The 14,038-nt window shown below is 50.5% G+C and overlaps 1 long non-coding RNA gene across 2 annotated transcripts; it reads left to right on the plus strand.

Annotated features, from left to right (window-relative positions):
• The first annotated feature begins 1,565 nt into the window (after positions 1-1,565).
• Positions 1,566-9,763, plus strand: LOC131420607 (uncharacterized). Of its 2 annotated transcripts, XR_009223587.1 has the most exons (4): positions 1,566-1,676; positions 8,638-8,951; positions 9,052-9,182; positions 9,721-9,741. It is a non-coding gene; the product is annotated as an uncharacterized LOC131420607 (long non-coding RNA). The 2 variants fall into 2 exon arrangements; XR_009223586.1 differs by lacking the exon at positions 9,052-9,182 and having other exon boundaries at positions 9,721-9,763.
• The last annotated feature ends 4,275 nt before the right edge of the window (positions 9,764-14,038 follow it).

Raw genomic sequence — 14,038 nt, forward strand, 5'->3', positions numbered from 1 at the left:
CATTACGCAATATTTTAACCTCTTGGGCCATCTGGTGGAGGTAGGTTTGAACTTGTGTGTTGATGTACATTCAGCAAGTGGTTCTAAGAAAGGCAAAAACCCCTCCTTCATTGGTTGGTATAGACAATCTAGGGCCAGGCCATTCTCTAAAACCATTTAGGCAAGAGACTCATGAGACTGTTCCACAAGGGCTAGGATAGGCTCTTATGGAGTTGTTGTCGATGTTGGGTTAAGGTTTTCGATACTTCTTGGTTGCCTCCGTTACCTGATTTTGCGTGGGTAGGGCCACCGCACCTGTGTCCAGTCCAGTCAGTCAGTCCTAGTAGAACTGAACACCCAGTCCTATAGGACTGACAGTGTCTCTATGGGTTGGTGGTAGCCAGTCAGGGCAGGAACCTCAGGGGACCTGCAACCTGAGGGAAGCAGGCCGAGATAGAAACAATGATGCATTGCAGAATATAGCTTGGAGAAATCTGCTCAGAAGGCTGGGGAAGAGAGAGCCTCACTGGGTGAGAGCCTTGTGATATCAGCCTACAGTAAAACCCACAAGTGGATGTTCCTGGTGTGAAATATTCATTACGGCCCTTGGAAGTAAAACCAGTAATTTGCACCCATTCACTAGTTACCTATGCTATCTGATTTCAGGGGGTATTGTTAAAGTGTTTGTCGGCCAAGATCTGTTTGGGCCTGAGCACAAAATCACCAAGGTGGCCTCGAAGGCTACCCCAAAATGACCCCTCAAGGAGCAGTTGAGGCAGAAAGTGGGTGGAGCATTTTGAAGGAAGCCTGGGGCAAAGATGTTGTTGTGCGATTGAGTTGGGTACAACTGAGTGTCTCCGCAGGGTAAGCCCTTCAGCTGGGGTACAATAGGTGATTGGAGGCCAAGTGACAGACCCTGCAACTCCTGATTCCCAGTGCACGGGCAGGCCTCTCAGCCCATTGGACATAAATGGTGGTGGTGTTTGTGAAGCATCTTGATGGCAGTGTGGAAAGTATAGGCGACGTGTGGTGGGAGAAGTCATGATAGTGTCGGGAGGAGCTGTGTGTGAGATTACGGTGTTGAAGGGGGAGGACTGGAGGCAGGTGCAGTGGGTGTGTGACCAACAATGGTCAGTGAAGGGATAGCCGGGGTGTAACTGGGGAAAGCAGGGACCAGCAGAAGTCATGTGTTTAAAACAAGACACCAGGCCCAAATGGAGCCGCTTAGGCTATGCCTCACATAAACAAGTCGAGACTTAATTAAACTTTTGGCCCTCCCAGGAATAGAATCTTAAACCAGTCAATCAGGAATCACCTCATGCGCAGCAGGTAGGTCATCTTCCTGATAGAGCCCTGCCATCCTCTAAAGGAAAGTAACCTTGCAGTAACCAACCCGCTTTTTTATCTAGTGTAACTTCCTTGTTCTTGCTCCCTTCTGCCTATAAAATCCTTCATTTTGTAGAACTCCTTGGAGGTCCTTTCTCTCTGCTAGACTGGATGCTGCCTGATTCATGAACTGTTGAATAAAGCCAATAAGATGTTTAAAATTTACTGAATTTTATTTTGTTTTGTACCAGTTTGGCGGCAGCAGTGGGATCCAAAGGAGACGCCTGATGGCTTCGAGGATGAGAAACAGTCATTGGTACCAGCAAAACCTTTGAGTTCTCCATCTTTTTCACTGTTTCTGAGGGCTGTGGGTAAGTTTCTCTTGGATCTGAGATCCACTCTGTTTGCCTTGAGCTCCTGATCTAACTGGCTTTCCAGTCCAGGGTCAGTGGGTCAGTCTAGACTGACAGGATGCTCTAAGAGAGCATCAGTCTTAGCACTTGGTTAGTCAGCAGTGCCAGGCAAAGGCTTAGTGGTTCAGCTTGAGCTGCCAGATGGTTCTGCCAGGAACCCGAGTCCCTGGCCTTTAGTTAGTCCACAGTCCCCGTTTGTTGGGGTCTGCTGGGTGAGTCTGCAGTCTCCATGTGTTAGGGTCTGCTGCTTCAGTCCGTGGTTCTTGCTAATGGAAAGGAGTGGAAGAAATGTGTGCTCCATGCACATCCAATCTTTGAAAACTTCCTGCGTGCATTTTACATGCATTTTGCCCTCTGTTGACTGTCGATGGGTTCTAAGGAAATGGTGAAGGCACAGTGAGGAGGAACTGTGGGTTTCTGCACGACTACCTCGAGGAGGGCCCGCCCCTCCACCTGAACAGCCATCCGGCACTATTAGAAATGAAAGACATCCGATCACCGTGGATTGGAACACTCCTTATTGTGACGGTGTCAACATTATCCAAAGAGATCAACAAATGCAGTGCAGTCCTTATCAAAATCCCAAGGGCGTTTTGTGCTGAAATAGAAAAAAACCCATCCTAAGATTCTTATGGAATCTCAAATAAGCCCAGATACCAAAAATAATCTTGAAAGGAGATACTAAGTTGGAGGACTGATTCTTCCTGATTGAAAATTTACTATAAATCTACAGTATCAAAACAGCATTGTCATGGCATAAAGACAGCCATATTGAGCAATGGAAACAGAATTGAGAGCCCAAAAATTAACCCTCACCCATGTGATCAAATGATGTTTGACAAGGGTGCCAAGATTATTAAATGGGGAAAAGTCTTTTCAACAAGTTGTGCTGGAAATAGTGGATATCTACATGCAAAGGAATCAACTTGGACATTTACCTAACACTGTATACATAACTTGATTCCCAGTGAATCAAATACCTAAGTGTAAGAGCTAATGCTATAATACCCTTAGAAGAAAACATAAGGCAAAACTTGACAAGATAGGATTTGGTAATGATTTCATGGTTCTGACACCCAAGAGCAGCCAATAAAATAGGAAAATACATATGCTGGACTTCATGGATATTAAAATGTTTTGTGCCTCAAAAGCCATTATCAACAGAGTAAAACACAACCCATAGGATGGGCGACCATATTTGCAAACCATGTATCTGACAAAGGCTTAATATCCAGAATAGATAGAGAACTCCTAAATTCAACAACAAAAAACAAACAACTCAAATCAAAATTGAACAAAGTATATGAGTAGACGTTTGCTCAAAGAAGATATGCAAATAACCAATAAGCATATGAAAAGATGCTCATCATCAGTAATCATTAGGGACATGTAAATCAGAAACACAGTGAGAGACCACTTCACATTCATTAGGATGGCATCTATCAAAAAGAAAAAAAAAAGAAGAAGAAAAAGAATAGAACCACTGTTGGCCAAGATGTGGAGAAGTTGGAACCCTTGTGTACTGTGGTGGGAATATATAGTTGCTGTAGAAATCAGTATAAAAATTCCTAAAAAAAATTAAAAATATAATTATATAGGACCCAGCAATTCCTATTCTGGGTGTATACCCCACCAAGGAGTTGAAAGCATGTTCTCAAAGACATATTTCAACACTCATGTTCATGGCATCATTATTCATAATAGCTAAAACATGGAAGCCACACAAGTATTGTAATCAAGGAAGGGCTTACAGCCCAATGCACCCATTAGCCAAACAGGATACCCGCTCTTGTAGAAGGGGAAAAAGCTTTATTACGAGGTTGGCCAGCAAAGAGACGAAGGTTAAATCTTTCTCCCCAATGGGCTGTTGAAAAGGGCTTGAAAAGGGCAAAGGAGCGGGTACAGTAAGTTTGGGAACAGTCCTAGGCATTTTGTGCAAGCACAGATTTTCATGTTCTGTCACACATCCCACGTTCAAAAGACGGTGTCCTTAACATGATTGGCAGGGGAGTTCTTGGTCCCCCAGTTCATCCTCCAGTCACTTATGCAGTTGCAGTTTGAGTCTTGCAAGCCGTCTTGTTGTCTCATTGGCTCAAAGTAGTTGAAACTTGCTTAAGGAAGAGAAATGGAGTTTCTGAAAAGCAACTCTCGGCCCAAGATTAGATCCTTAGTAAATATCATATGGGATATGGCTTAAGAAAGTAGTCTCCAGGGTACTGTTGAGAAAAATCTGGCTGGGGCCCCATTTTATTTTGGGCTTGGTTGTGGGCCTTGCTATGGTATCTGTCCAGGGATGTATGGATGAGCAAAATGTGCTATATACATACAATGGCATATTATTCATCCTTGAAAAATGAAGGAAAGTCTAATATATGGCACACCATGGATGAACCTTCAAGATATTACTCTAAATGAAATAAGCTAGTCACAAAAATACAACCTTGTGTGATTTCCCTTCTAGAGCTTCCTGAAATCACCAGATTCAGAGAGACAGAAAGTAGAATGGTGTTTGCCAGTGGGTGGGAGGAGGGGGAATGGGGGATTATTCATGAATGGGTATAGAGTTTCAGTTTTGTAAGATGAGAAGTGTTCTGAAGATGGATCATGGTGATGATTGCACAGCAATATTAATGTCTTCAGTACACTTCAATACACATTAAAACATACTTAATGTATCTATGGGGCCTGATGACTTGTCCTGGCCGAGCACAAGCTTGTGCTGTTGCACATCTTACCCCTCACTGTACAGTTGGGAAACTGGCCTAGAAAGAAGCAGATACTGTCCCAGACCACACGAGGTGGTCAGAGTCCTGAAGACTAGAGAGAGCTCCAGCTTACTTGGCCAAGGCTCCACCTCTTCCCTCAGGTTTCCTTTGGCAATGAGTGGCGTTAAGATCCTAGAGGATTGCTGCCCACCCCTTTCCATATGGGGTCATTTTCCTCTCCTCATCATCACACCTGCACAGGCACACTCCCTCACACTTGACTTCTCATATGGAGAACACTGAGGTGCAGTCAAGAAAGAGCTGACACCGGGGAAGTGACAAGAGGCAGGAGGGAGAGAGGTTGGAGGCAGCTCTCCCACGGGGCAGTAGCATCCGTTCTCCTAGATTCGTGCACAGGGGCCCAGAGATGGGAAGAGGAATCCCTAAGGTTCCTAGGTGTCTACCAGTTCCAGATCCATCCCTGGCCCAGCCTGGGGATCACAGGACTGGGGTCCTGCAGTCCACCTCTGTGGGCACCCAGAACTGTGATGAGCCCATCCTCCCTTTGTGTAGGCATTGGGAACAGGAGAGAAGATCTCAGTGAGGGTCCTCCTGTATAAAGTGGAGTGCATCCAGCGAGTGACTCCAAGTGTTCCATGCACTCACAACATGTCTGTTGGACTAGGTTCTCTGTTGATGACCTACTGTGCTCTGAAACCCTGAGAAAATGATTTCCAGCCCCTGGAGATCCTTTAGAACTGAGGAGGCTAGGGGGCTTGGGTGGATGAGAACTGAGGATAAGGAAGAAGATGCCAGAGCACTGGACACCAAGTCCAGAGTCCAGGGAGAAGACTAATCCTTGTTGGACCCTTGAGGTCCTCATCTGGAAGTAGGGGAAATCATTGTCATGGCTGCAGTTAGGATGCCTTAGGAGTGAAGAGGACACCTGGTGGGGAACAGCAAGAGAGGTGCACGGTAGGCTCCCGAGATTCCTCCCACTCCCTCGAAGCTGACAGGTCCTGCTGCTTTACCCCTGGGACCCTGGAGAGCCTCTGCCTTGAGGACACCTGAAGAAAGATTCCTTTCTGTTTGGAGTTCCGGCCTGGGCAGCAGTGCTAGTTCTGGCCACGAGGGGGCGGGCAGCCTCTTGTGTCAGTGGTGGCCAGTGAGTTTTTGCTTTTATTTTTTTTCAGTTGTATTGAGATATACTTGATATACAGCACTAAGTTAACATTGCTGTGTGGTATATTTGAAACTTGCTAAGAGAGTAGATCCTAAAACGTCTCATCATCAGGAAACAATCTTTTTTTTCTGTTTGGTGATTGATGTTAACTAAACTTATTTTGGTAACCATTACATAATATATATATATCAAGTCATTCTGCTGTAATCCTGGAATTTACTTGGTGTCCACTGAACTTTTCTTGAGCTCCTGGAGCAGCGAAGAGTCAACCAGAGGTCTTTCTGGCTGTCCCCCTGCCTCAGAAACAACTTGTACCTCCTATTACTAGTGTTCATCTCCACAATGAAAATTGGTCAAAAGCAGGGGGCGGGGTGCAAGATCTACCCATGTACTCATTCAGCAGCTGTGTCCTGAGCACTCACCCTGTGCCAGGTGCCCTGGTGGGCTGAAGTGCAGGATGAAAATGACCAAGTGGTCCCTGCCTGCCAGGAGCTCACAGTCTAGAGAGGAAATAGACAAAAGCAAAGACATGAGACAGAAAAGAGCAAGCGCTGTAGAGAAACACATCAGGGGGCTGTGAGGGAGGGCTGGGCGTCACTGGGTAGGAGGGTCTGAAAGACCTCTCTAGGGTGACATTTTCTGGGACCAGAATGACAAGAGGGAGTCAGCCCTGCACAAGTCTGGGAGCAGTGTGTCAGGGAGATGGCACCACCGGTCCTGAGTCTCACAGGCAGAAGTGAGTTTGGCCAGAGGAGGTTAGAAAGGTGGCCAATGCAACTGGAGGGAGGCTGGGAGAAGAGAACAGGAGCTAGGGTGGAAGGTAGGGCCAGGGCCTGGTAGGCTGTGTTCGTTACCTTTCCCTCTCTGACTTCATTGCCCCTAACCTTGCATTTCAAAACAACAAATGTTAACAATCTCACAATTTGTGTGTATCAGCAATCATGCATGTTTTAGCTGGGTGCCTCTGTCTCAGTGAGTTTAACAGATTGGGGCTGTGGCCTGAACTGAGGCTCGACTCGGGGAGGACTGGCCCACAAGTTCACTCTCAGCCTTCAGGATTCATTTTGTATTGAGAGCCTGAGTTCCTTTCTGTCTGTTGGCCCAGGCACTCCCTTGCTTCTCTCCTCAATGTGCCTCCACATTGGGCAGCCCCAATACACCAGTATTTGATTCCTCACTTCCAGGGATTTGACAGAGTGAGAGAGAGAGAGATGGCACATGAGAGAGGGAGTAAGAGAAAGTGAGAGACCTTTTTAGTTAAAGTTTAGAAAAGACATCCCATCACTTTGGCTCTTATTATGTTCAGAAGCCAGTTACTAACCTCTTTGTGGTTCCACGGGGATGTGTATAACATGGGTGGGGCTTACTGGGTACCACTGTGGAGGATGCCCACCTCATAGGCCAAGATGAGGCACTTCAGTCTCATTCTCCATAAAACAGGAAACAATTGAATGGTTTTATGCCACAGATGGCAATATCTGAATTTCCATTAGTTGCAACACCCTCATGGTGTTGACCTGAAAATGAGGCCAAGTTGGAAGTGACTGTCCCAATATCACATTCTTGGAGCCCAGGCCTGTTTTGAGTGGTGTTCTGTACTACATCCCACCCCTCCTTGTTATTCTTCCATCTCTAAGTTTGTGCCTTAGGTACATGTGACACCAGCCCACAGGGGTAATAGATATTATCTCATATACACCGGGTGATGTCCCTAGGAAGTAGATTCTAGCTTGATTCCCATGGTGCAGGTTTAGAGACTGGGGAGGACCTGAGAGGCACAAGGACTATCCCAGGATGAAGAAATAGTAAGGAAAAGGAGGTCTGCATTCATCTCTGTCTCCTCAAAACTAGGTCCCTAGTTAGGTTTCCAGGGACCTGTGGGTAGGGCTATGTGGTCTCATTGTGTACAGTTCAAGAGATGACGTGGGGTCATAGACCTCAACAGATCTTAGAACTCTGGTAACCAGGCACCCACATTGCCCCATCCAGCTCACTTGATTGGAGACAGTCAACAGGCAAAGATGTTTTGTTGTTGTTTCCCAACTTTTGGAGGATCTGGGCTCAAAAAATCCCAGAAAGAGAATCTTTTTGGTAGTTGGCGATGTTGGCTCAGCCTTAATTCTTGACGCCTCTGGGCATCTGGTAGGAGGCAGTGAAAGGTAACACGGGGCAGCCCAGGAGAGGCTAGTGCAGGCCAGGGCACAGCTGTGATCCCACCTGATCAGCCCCACACCCCTTGCCCCTCTTTGTGTGTGTGTGTGTGTGCATGTGTCTGTGAGGAGGAGAGAAGGCAGGACATAAGGGGCGGGTCATTCCTGAGCAGGAGCTGGTTGTTAGGTGTCGGAAACCTAACAGCTAGGTCATGTTCATACCTCAGGCCATGCCTGGCAGCATGAGAAGGTGAGCTCCTCTACTCATATTGTTACCGAGCACTAGAGGATTCATCTCCTTCCCTCCCTGACCAGAGTTCTTTGCAGGGATGCCCCTCTGTGCCTGAACCGAGGAACAGATATTCTCTTGGCGGTTGGCCCCAGTGGCAGTGTGCAGGCAGCCCCTGATTTCTTCTGGCCCAGTTCCCAGGCAGTCTTTGCAGAACTCCACCCAGGAGGTTGTTGAGTAACTGCCCAATGGTTTCAACTCCACCAACTCACTAGACAAGGGGCAGGTACATGAGGCCACCCACACTTTGCAGTGCTGCTCTGAGATGAGAGCAGGAGCAGAGGGTCTCCACACTCAGGAGCTTGAGATGACGGGGTTGGACTAGAACTAGGGAGGGACCAGACTCAGGCTGTCCCTTTTTTAAGCTAAAGGGGATGTACATGAATGTCATCTTGCCTGGTTAGGAGATGAGCTGCCGTGACCCTCTTACCCTTGTCCGGTGTGAGCTTCTGGAGGCCACTGAGGCAGAGTCAGATGGTAAGGGGGACTGCAGGCTAGGTATTCCTGGAAGGGAGTGGGATCTTTCCTGTGTTTAGAAGGACACATGGAAAGTCAGCTATGTGGGTGAATCTTTCTTTTTATCCCACTCCAGCGTCAGCTGCAGAGCTCCAGCCAGCGGCAGAAGAAGAGCAGTGGGCAGTGGTGGAGGTAGAGCTGGCTCCAGCTCCGTTGACACCACCCCCTCTAGCACTGGAGCCAGTGTCCCCTCCACCAGCAGTGTTGGAGGTGGAGCAAGGGCCAACATGGGCTCCAGCAGGAGTAGGAGCTGCTTAGCTGGAGTCACCTGGACCATCATTTCTAGTGAGAAGTCCATCTCCACCTGTGGCTCTTAAGGAGCGTGAGAAGCTTAATCTCATGGCCTTCCCTCCTAAGCTGGTGGTGGAGCAGTTTACCATGATGGATGCGGTGAGCAGCTGGGCTTTCAGGGTGGTGTGGGGCAGGCCTTCTCTCTGCTATCGTTGCCCCAGACCTGATCCAGACTCCTATGATCTGGGCCCAAATCCAGGCTCCACCCTTTACCAATCATAAAACCTGGGCAACTTTCTGAACACCCAAGCCTTTGCTGTCCACCTGCAGACCATGGAGGTGGACATTAAGAGGACCTGCTGCACAGAGTGACTGTGCCAACTCCATGAGGTAGAAGAGACAGAAAGCTGGGTGGGCCCTGGCCCATCTGTGCAGGGAAGGGCTCACTGTGTACAGCCTGGACCCTGGTGGCCCAACCGTCTGCTCAGGAGGCTCAATAGCCTCAGGACTTATTAGACGCCTGATGTGTACTCCACTACAAGGGAGACAGACAAGGCCTGTGGGTGTAGCTGCCACGCGGGGATGTGCATCAGAATGTGGAGTGGGACCAGAGGGGGGATCAGGGTATTGGAAGATGCCCCCTTGGGATGAGCCTAGTTGAGCCATCATCTGGAGCTTGGAGTTAGCCAGGACGGGCTGGGTTCAAATGTCTCTCTCCCTTCCTTGCCAGTATTGGGTCCTGGGTCATCCTGTGCTGGGTGTCCTCAGTGGACAGAGAAGAAAAGCCAGGGACTCTTACAAGGCTCAGGCCACATCCTGAGCTTTCTGAGCTTCAGCTCTAAACTGTGACTCCTGTGTGGGATTTTGGGGGCTGTAGACACAGACCTGGGGTGTGGCAGGGCTCGGTGACACTCCCCCTGTTCTCCAGGAGCTCTTCCAGAAGGTGGTGTCCTCTCCATGCCTGGGCTCCACGTGGGGCAAGAGGAACAAGCCTGGCAATGAGCACCAGACACCCAACGTCCAGGCCACCGTCGACCACGTCAGAAGGGTGGCCAGCTTCCTCATCATCCCCTGCCTCGGGGACCCGAGCATGACAGCCCAGGACAGGGTGAGGGTGGTGGAGCGCTGGATCCAGGTGACCCAGGTGTGCTGTGGGAGGCCCAGTGGAGCCCCTCTCTGAAGCCTTAGAAACTGCCTCTCCACATTTATCAGGTCCCAGGATTGCAGTGTGTGGTCTAAGCCCCTGCACAGTCCCTAGGCCCTTCCTGCCAGGGGCCCGCTGACTTTAACTCCAGGTCCCAGTGAGAGGATGCTCACTTCCTACCTGGCTCCTTCCCTGGGTTGAGCTAAAATCCTGCTCCCTGTGAGTGTTACTCTTTGGGTCCTAAATGTGCCCTTCTGCGACTCCCTGAGCATCTGTCTCATCCAGGAGGGGAGATTTAAATAGAAGGGTACTGAAGCTAGAGCAAGCTGGGCTACAGTGCCCCACCTCACAGCTCATTCTCTTCCCTTCCCCAGGAGTTCGAGATCCTGAAGAACTTCTTCTCGTCCTGCACTGTCAACTCTGCTCTACAGAAAACCTTCACAAGCCACCTGAAGAACACACGGGGGAAGTTTCCCGGTGGGTAGGCCTCTCTCCATAGGAGGACCAGGGTGGATGGGGGATTTCTTGTATGTCTTCCATTGGCCCCTCAGTCAGCTGGGAACTCCTGGGAGGCAGCAAATGCTGGGGACAGGGCCTGGGCCTCGGCAGGGGGTCTCTAAACCTTCCGGGGTCCTTAGTGCACCAGTTCTGCTTTAGGACTTGGCTTCCCTAAGTGTCAGGTAGTAAGTTGAGCCAAATTGGAGATTTTCAAGTGTTTATAGCAACAGAACTCTATGCCCAGTTGAAACTCAAAGCAGTCAAAACAGAGCTGCTCTGTAGAACTGGGGAGTGGAGATCCCAGTGACCAACAGGAGAGCCCCCTCCCAGTATCATGAGACCTTAGCGCTCAGAGGAGCCCAGCGAGAACACTCCTTCAGGCAGTTTGAATCTCTTGGGTTTGCAAAGAAAAGGGATTTGCATTCAGACCCCTCACATTATTCCTAAATTTATCCCTCGTTCTTTCCCCTCCCCTGAGAGAGAGCTCTGAAAATCTTAAGGAACTAAATAGTCAAGACAAGTCCTTGAGCAGAGAACTGATGATCAAGGTAGAGTGGAGGCTGGGGGCTGGAAAGAGAGGAGGGGTGCGGAGGAGGGACACTGGGCAGGCTGTGGTTTTGATAGTTTCTCCCTTGAACTTTCTCTGAAACATTCCCGTCTATCTCATGCAGATTAACAAGTAGAGGGCTCTGTTCTGCCCATGGGAAGGTGGGGTGCCATTTGTGGGCGGGAGGCCCTGGTCATGGGACACAATGGTGTTGGCTGGCCTGTTCCAGGAGGAGTTGCCGAGCTGGCGCCATCAACAGGTCTCTGGCTTCCAAGCACGTCCATCCTGCTGGATGTAGCTTCTTCCAGGCTGTTGGGTGGTTGGGGTGGGTTTAGCCCTCAGCCTAAACCTATCCTCAGGAAGCCAGGACCCTGCTGCTCCTTCTATCTTCACCACATCTCCAAGGGGCTGCACCCTGCCTGCCCCAGGGATGTGCGTGGCAGAGGATTCCCATGGTCCAGGTGGAAAAACAGGCTGCTCATCCTCAGGTGAGAGATGTGTGTGCATTCTGGGACTCCCCACTGGACCCCTAGAGCAGTCACTTCACTTGAGTCAACCACAGGAGTCTAACCTGAGTGCCTGGTTGGCAATGACATATGCCCCCGGTGGCTTATGAGAAGCGTCTAGGCAACTGATGGATTCTTAATGGATCCTGCTGAAAGGACCTTAGGAGCTTCATGTAAACGGGGAATCAAAATGTCCTGTCATCCCCTTCTCTGTTGATCAGAGGTGGCACCTTGGAGGTCCAGTTCTTGAGTGGATAAAGAAAGAGTTCAGGGGCCGTCCCTGTGGCGCAAGCGGTTAAGTGCGCGCACTCCGCTGCGGCGGCTCAGTGTTCGCCGGTTCGGATCCCGGGTGCGCACCGACGCACTGCTTGTCGACCTATGATGTGGCAACGTCCCATATAAAGTGGAGGAAGATGGGCATGGATGTTAGCCCAGGGCCAGTCTTCCTCAGCAAAAAAAGAGGAGGATTGGCAGATGTTAACACAAGGCTGATCTCCTCACAAAAAAAAAAAAAAAAAATTCAGTGCAGGGGAATGTCCTGAGGGGTTCCTTGGGGAGGAGAAGGCTTTGGCATGGCCTCTGGCCCAGCCTGGGGGCCAGACACTCCACGGGACTGGGCCAGGCAAGAGCCACTCAACCAGACTCCCAAGACACCCCGTCCTCTCCATCCATGACTCAGCCCAGGACCAAGCTTTGAGAGCTCAGGGGACAGGACTCTTGTCAGTGGTGGGGCTGGGGGTTAGGCGAGGATGTTGGAACAGGGCCTCTGGCTGAGAGGGGCAAGCGGCCTCTCCTCTGTGGGCCCCTGAGCAACACACTGCCTATGTTTGGGCCTCTGTCTCCTCATCAGGGAAATGGAGGGATGGTGATTGTGTGGTGCAGGCCTCACAGGGTGTTGAGGTAAGAGGGAGGAAAGGAATGTGGGAGCTTTCTGCCTACTCCACCTGGAGGGGTGAGGGCCAGAACAATGATGACAGTCTTGTGACACTGAGTCCTCATGAGAACCTGTGTGGTAGCCGGAGTTCTCACACTTTCCAGATGAGGAAACAGGCTCAAGGAGGCCAGGCCACAAGCCCAAGCTCACACCCAGAGTGAGAGTTGGAGCTGGGCTTGTTCTGGAATCACAAGACCTTGGAGGATGGAATGACATTGGTACCAGTTGACTCAAGTCAGATGTCCAGTGTCGGAGGCCAGTGGTGCTGGAGAGAAATGGGGTGAGGGGAGTATGGCCTCACTGACACTGTCCTCGACCCTGACAGGAGGGGCCCTCCACGTTTGCTCCCCCAGAGAGCAACCCCCAGAGAGTGCAGAAGAAGCAGCAGCAGCAGCAGGTTAGTGTGCCTGTGGGGGAGGGTCTCTGTGCTCCCAGTTGGAGGCCTCAAACCAAAAGATGAGGGCCCTTCATCTTGGTGCCACAGTGTCTGAATCCCCCAGTAGAAGTGACCAAGAGGAGGGCCTGGAAGAGCTGGTGCAGGATGAGTGTGTTTTGGGGAGGGCAAGGGACTGCACACCCTGTGATTTGCCAGAAGCCGGCCCTGGGAGGTGAGGAGGAGGAGTGTGGTGTTCTTGGGGTGTGAAGGGAGTAGGAATTGACGGGAGGCTGCTGAGGGTCCTAGGCTGCTCCTCGTGGGAACCCTGGGGTGGGCCAGGTGGCTGAGGGTGGGGACTTTTCAGGAGAGGGTCTACATGGGGTTGACTTGAGAGCAAAGGTTCATCCCACCCACACCCCGATGTCACAAGGTGTTGTCCCCTATCTTGGAACTCTGCTCAGTGACCTGCTGATGCTGCACCTGGCGATGGGTGACTATTTCGAGGTGGGTGCACCTGAGGACTAGGCAGGAAGGACCAGGATTCTGAGCCTTGGGATGCGGGAGCCCCCGAACTGAGCTCTGAGTTCTCAACACTTGGCACATCTCCTCTCATGAGAGCCTCGCAGCCACCCCTGGGAGCTGGGGCATCAGGCCTGTTTTAGCGATGAGTGAACAGAATTTCTGCCAGAGAAACCCATTCCAGTTACCCAGGCTGGGGAAGCTCAGAGTTGCCTGATGGCAGAGCTGCGTGAGGTTTTATCTGAGCTGGACTCAGCCTGTAACTCCCATGTTGCCCATGAAGGGAGAAAGAAGTCGGGCCCCCCCAAGTCAGGCAGCACATAAGTGCCTGAGCAGTCCCCTCTGCCTGAAGCCTCAGCCTCCAAGTCTGTCATCAGAGAGAGTTGTGCTGCCAGGTCCCTCAGTTACACCCCCATGTCCTCCTCCTCTGGAGCCCAGAGCCAAGCCTAGGTCCAAGTCCTGTTTTCTCTGCATGCCCGGCCCCCTCTGGGGATCTGGCAGTAGTGCAACATGAGAAGGGGTGGGCATAGGGAGTTAGTCAGGCTAGGGGTCTTTGTCTGATGAACTCTGGCTGTCTACCTTCCAGGGGAAAGGGATCAACCTTGAGAAGAGGAATGAGGAGCAGCTGTGGCACTCCCTGCAGGGGAGAGGAAGGAGGTGGAAATCAGAGACCTTCTGGGCAGAACAGTCCTTGGCTCCACCCGCTGTATCTTACATTGAGT

This window comes from Diceros bicornis, chromosome 23 (assembly GCF_020826845.1).
Source record: "Diceros bicornis minor isolate mBicDic1 chromosome 23, mDicBic1.mat.cur, whole genome shotgun sequence".
NCBI lineage: Eukaryota > Metazoa > Chordata > Mammalia > Perissodactyla > Rhinocerotidae > Diceros > Diceros bicornis.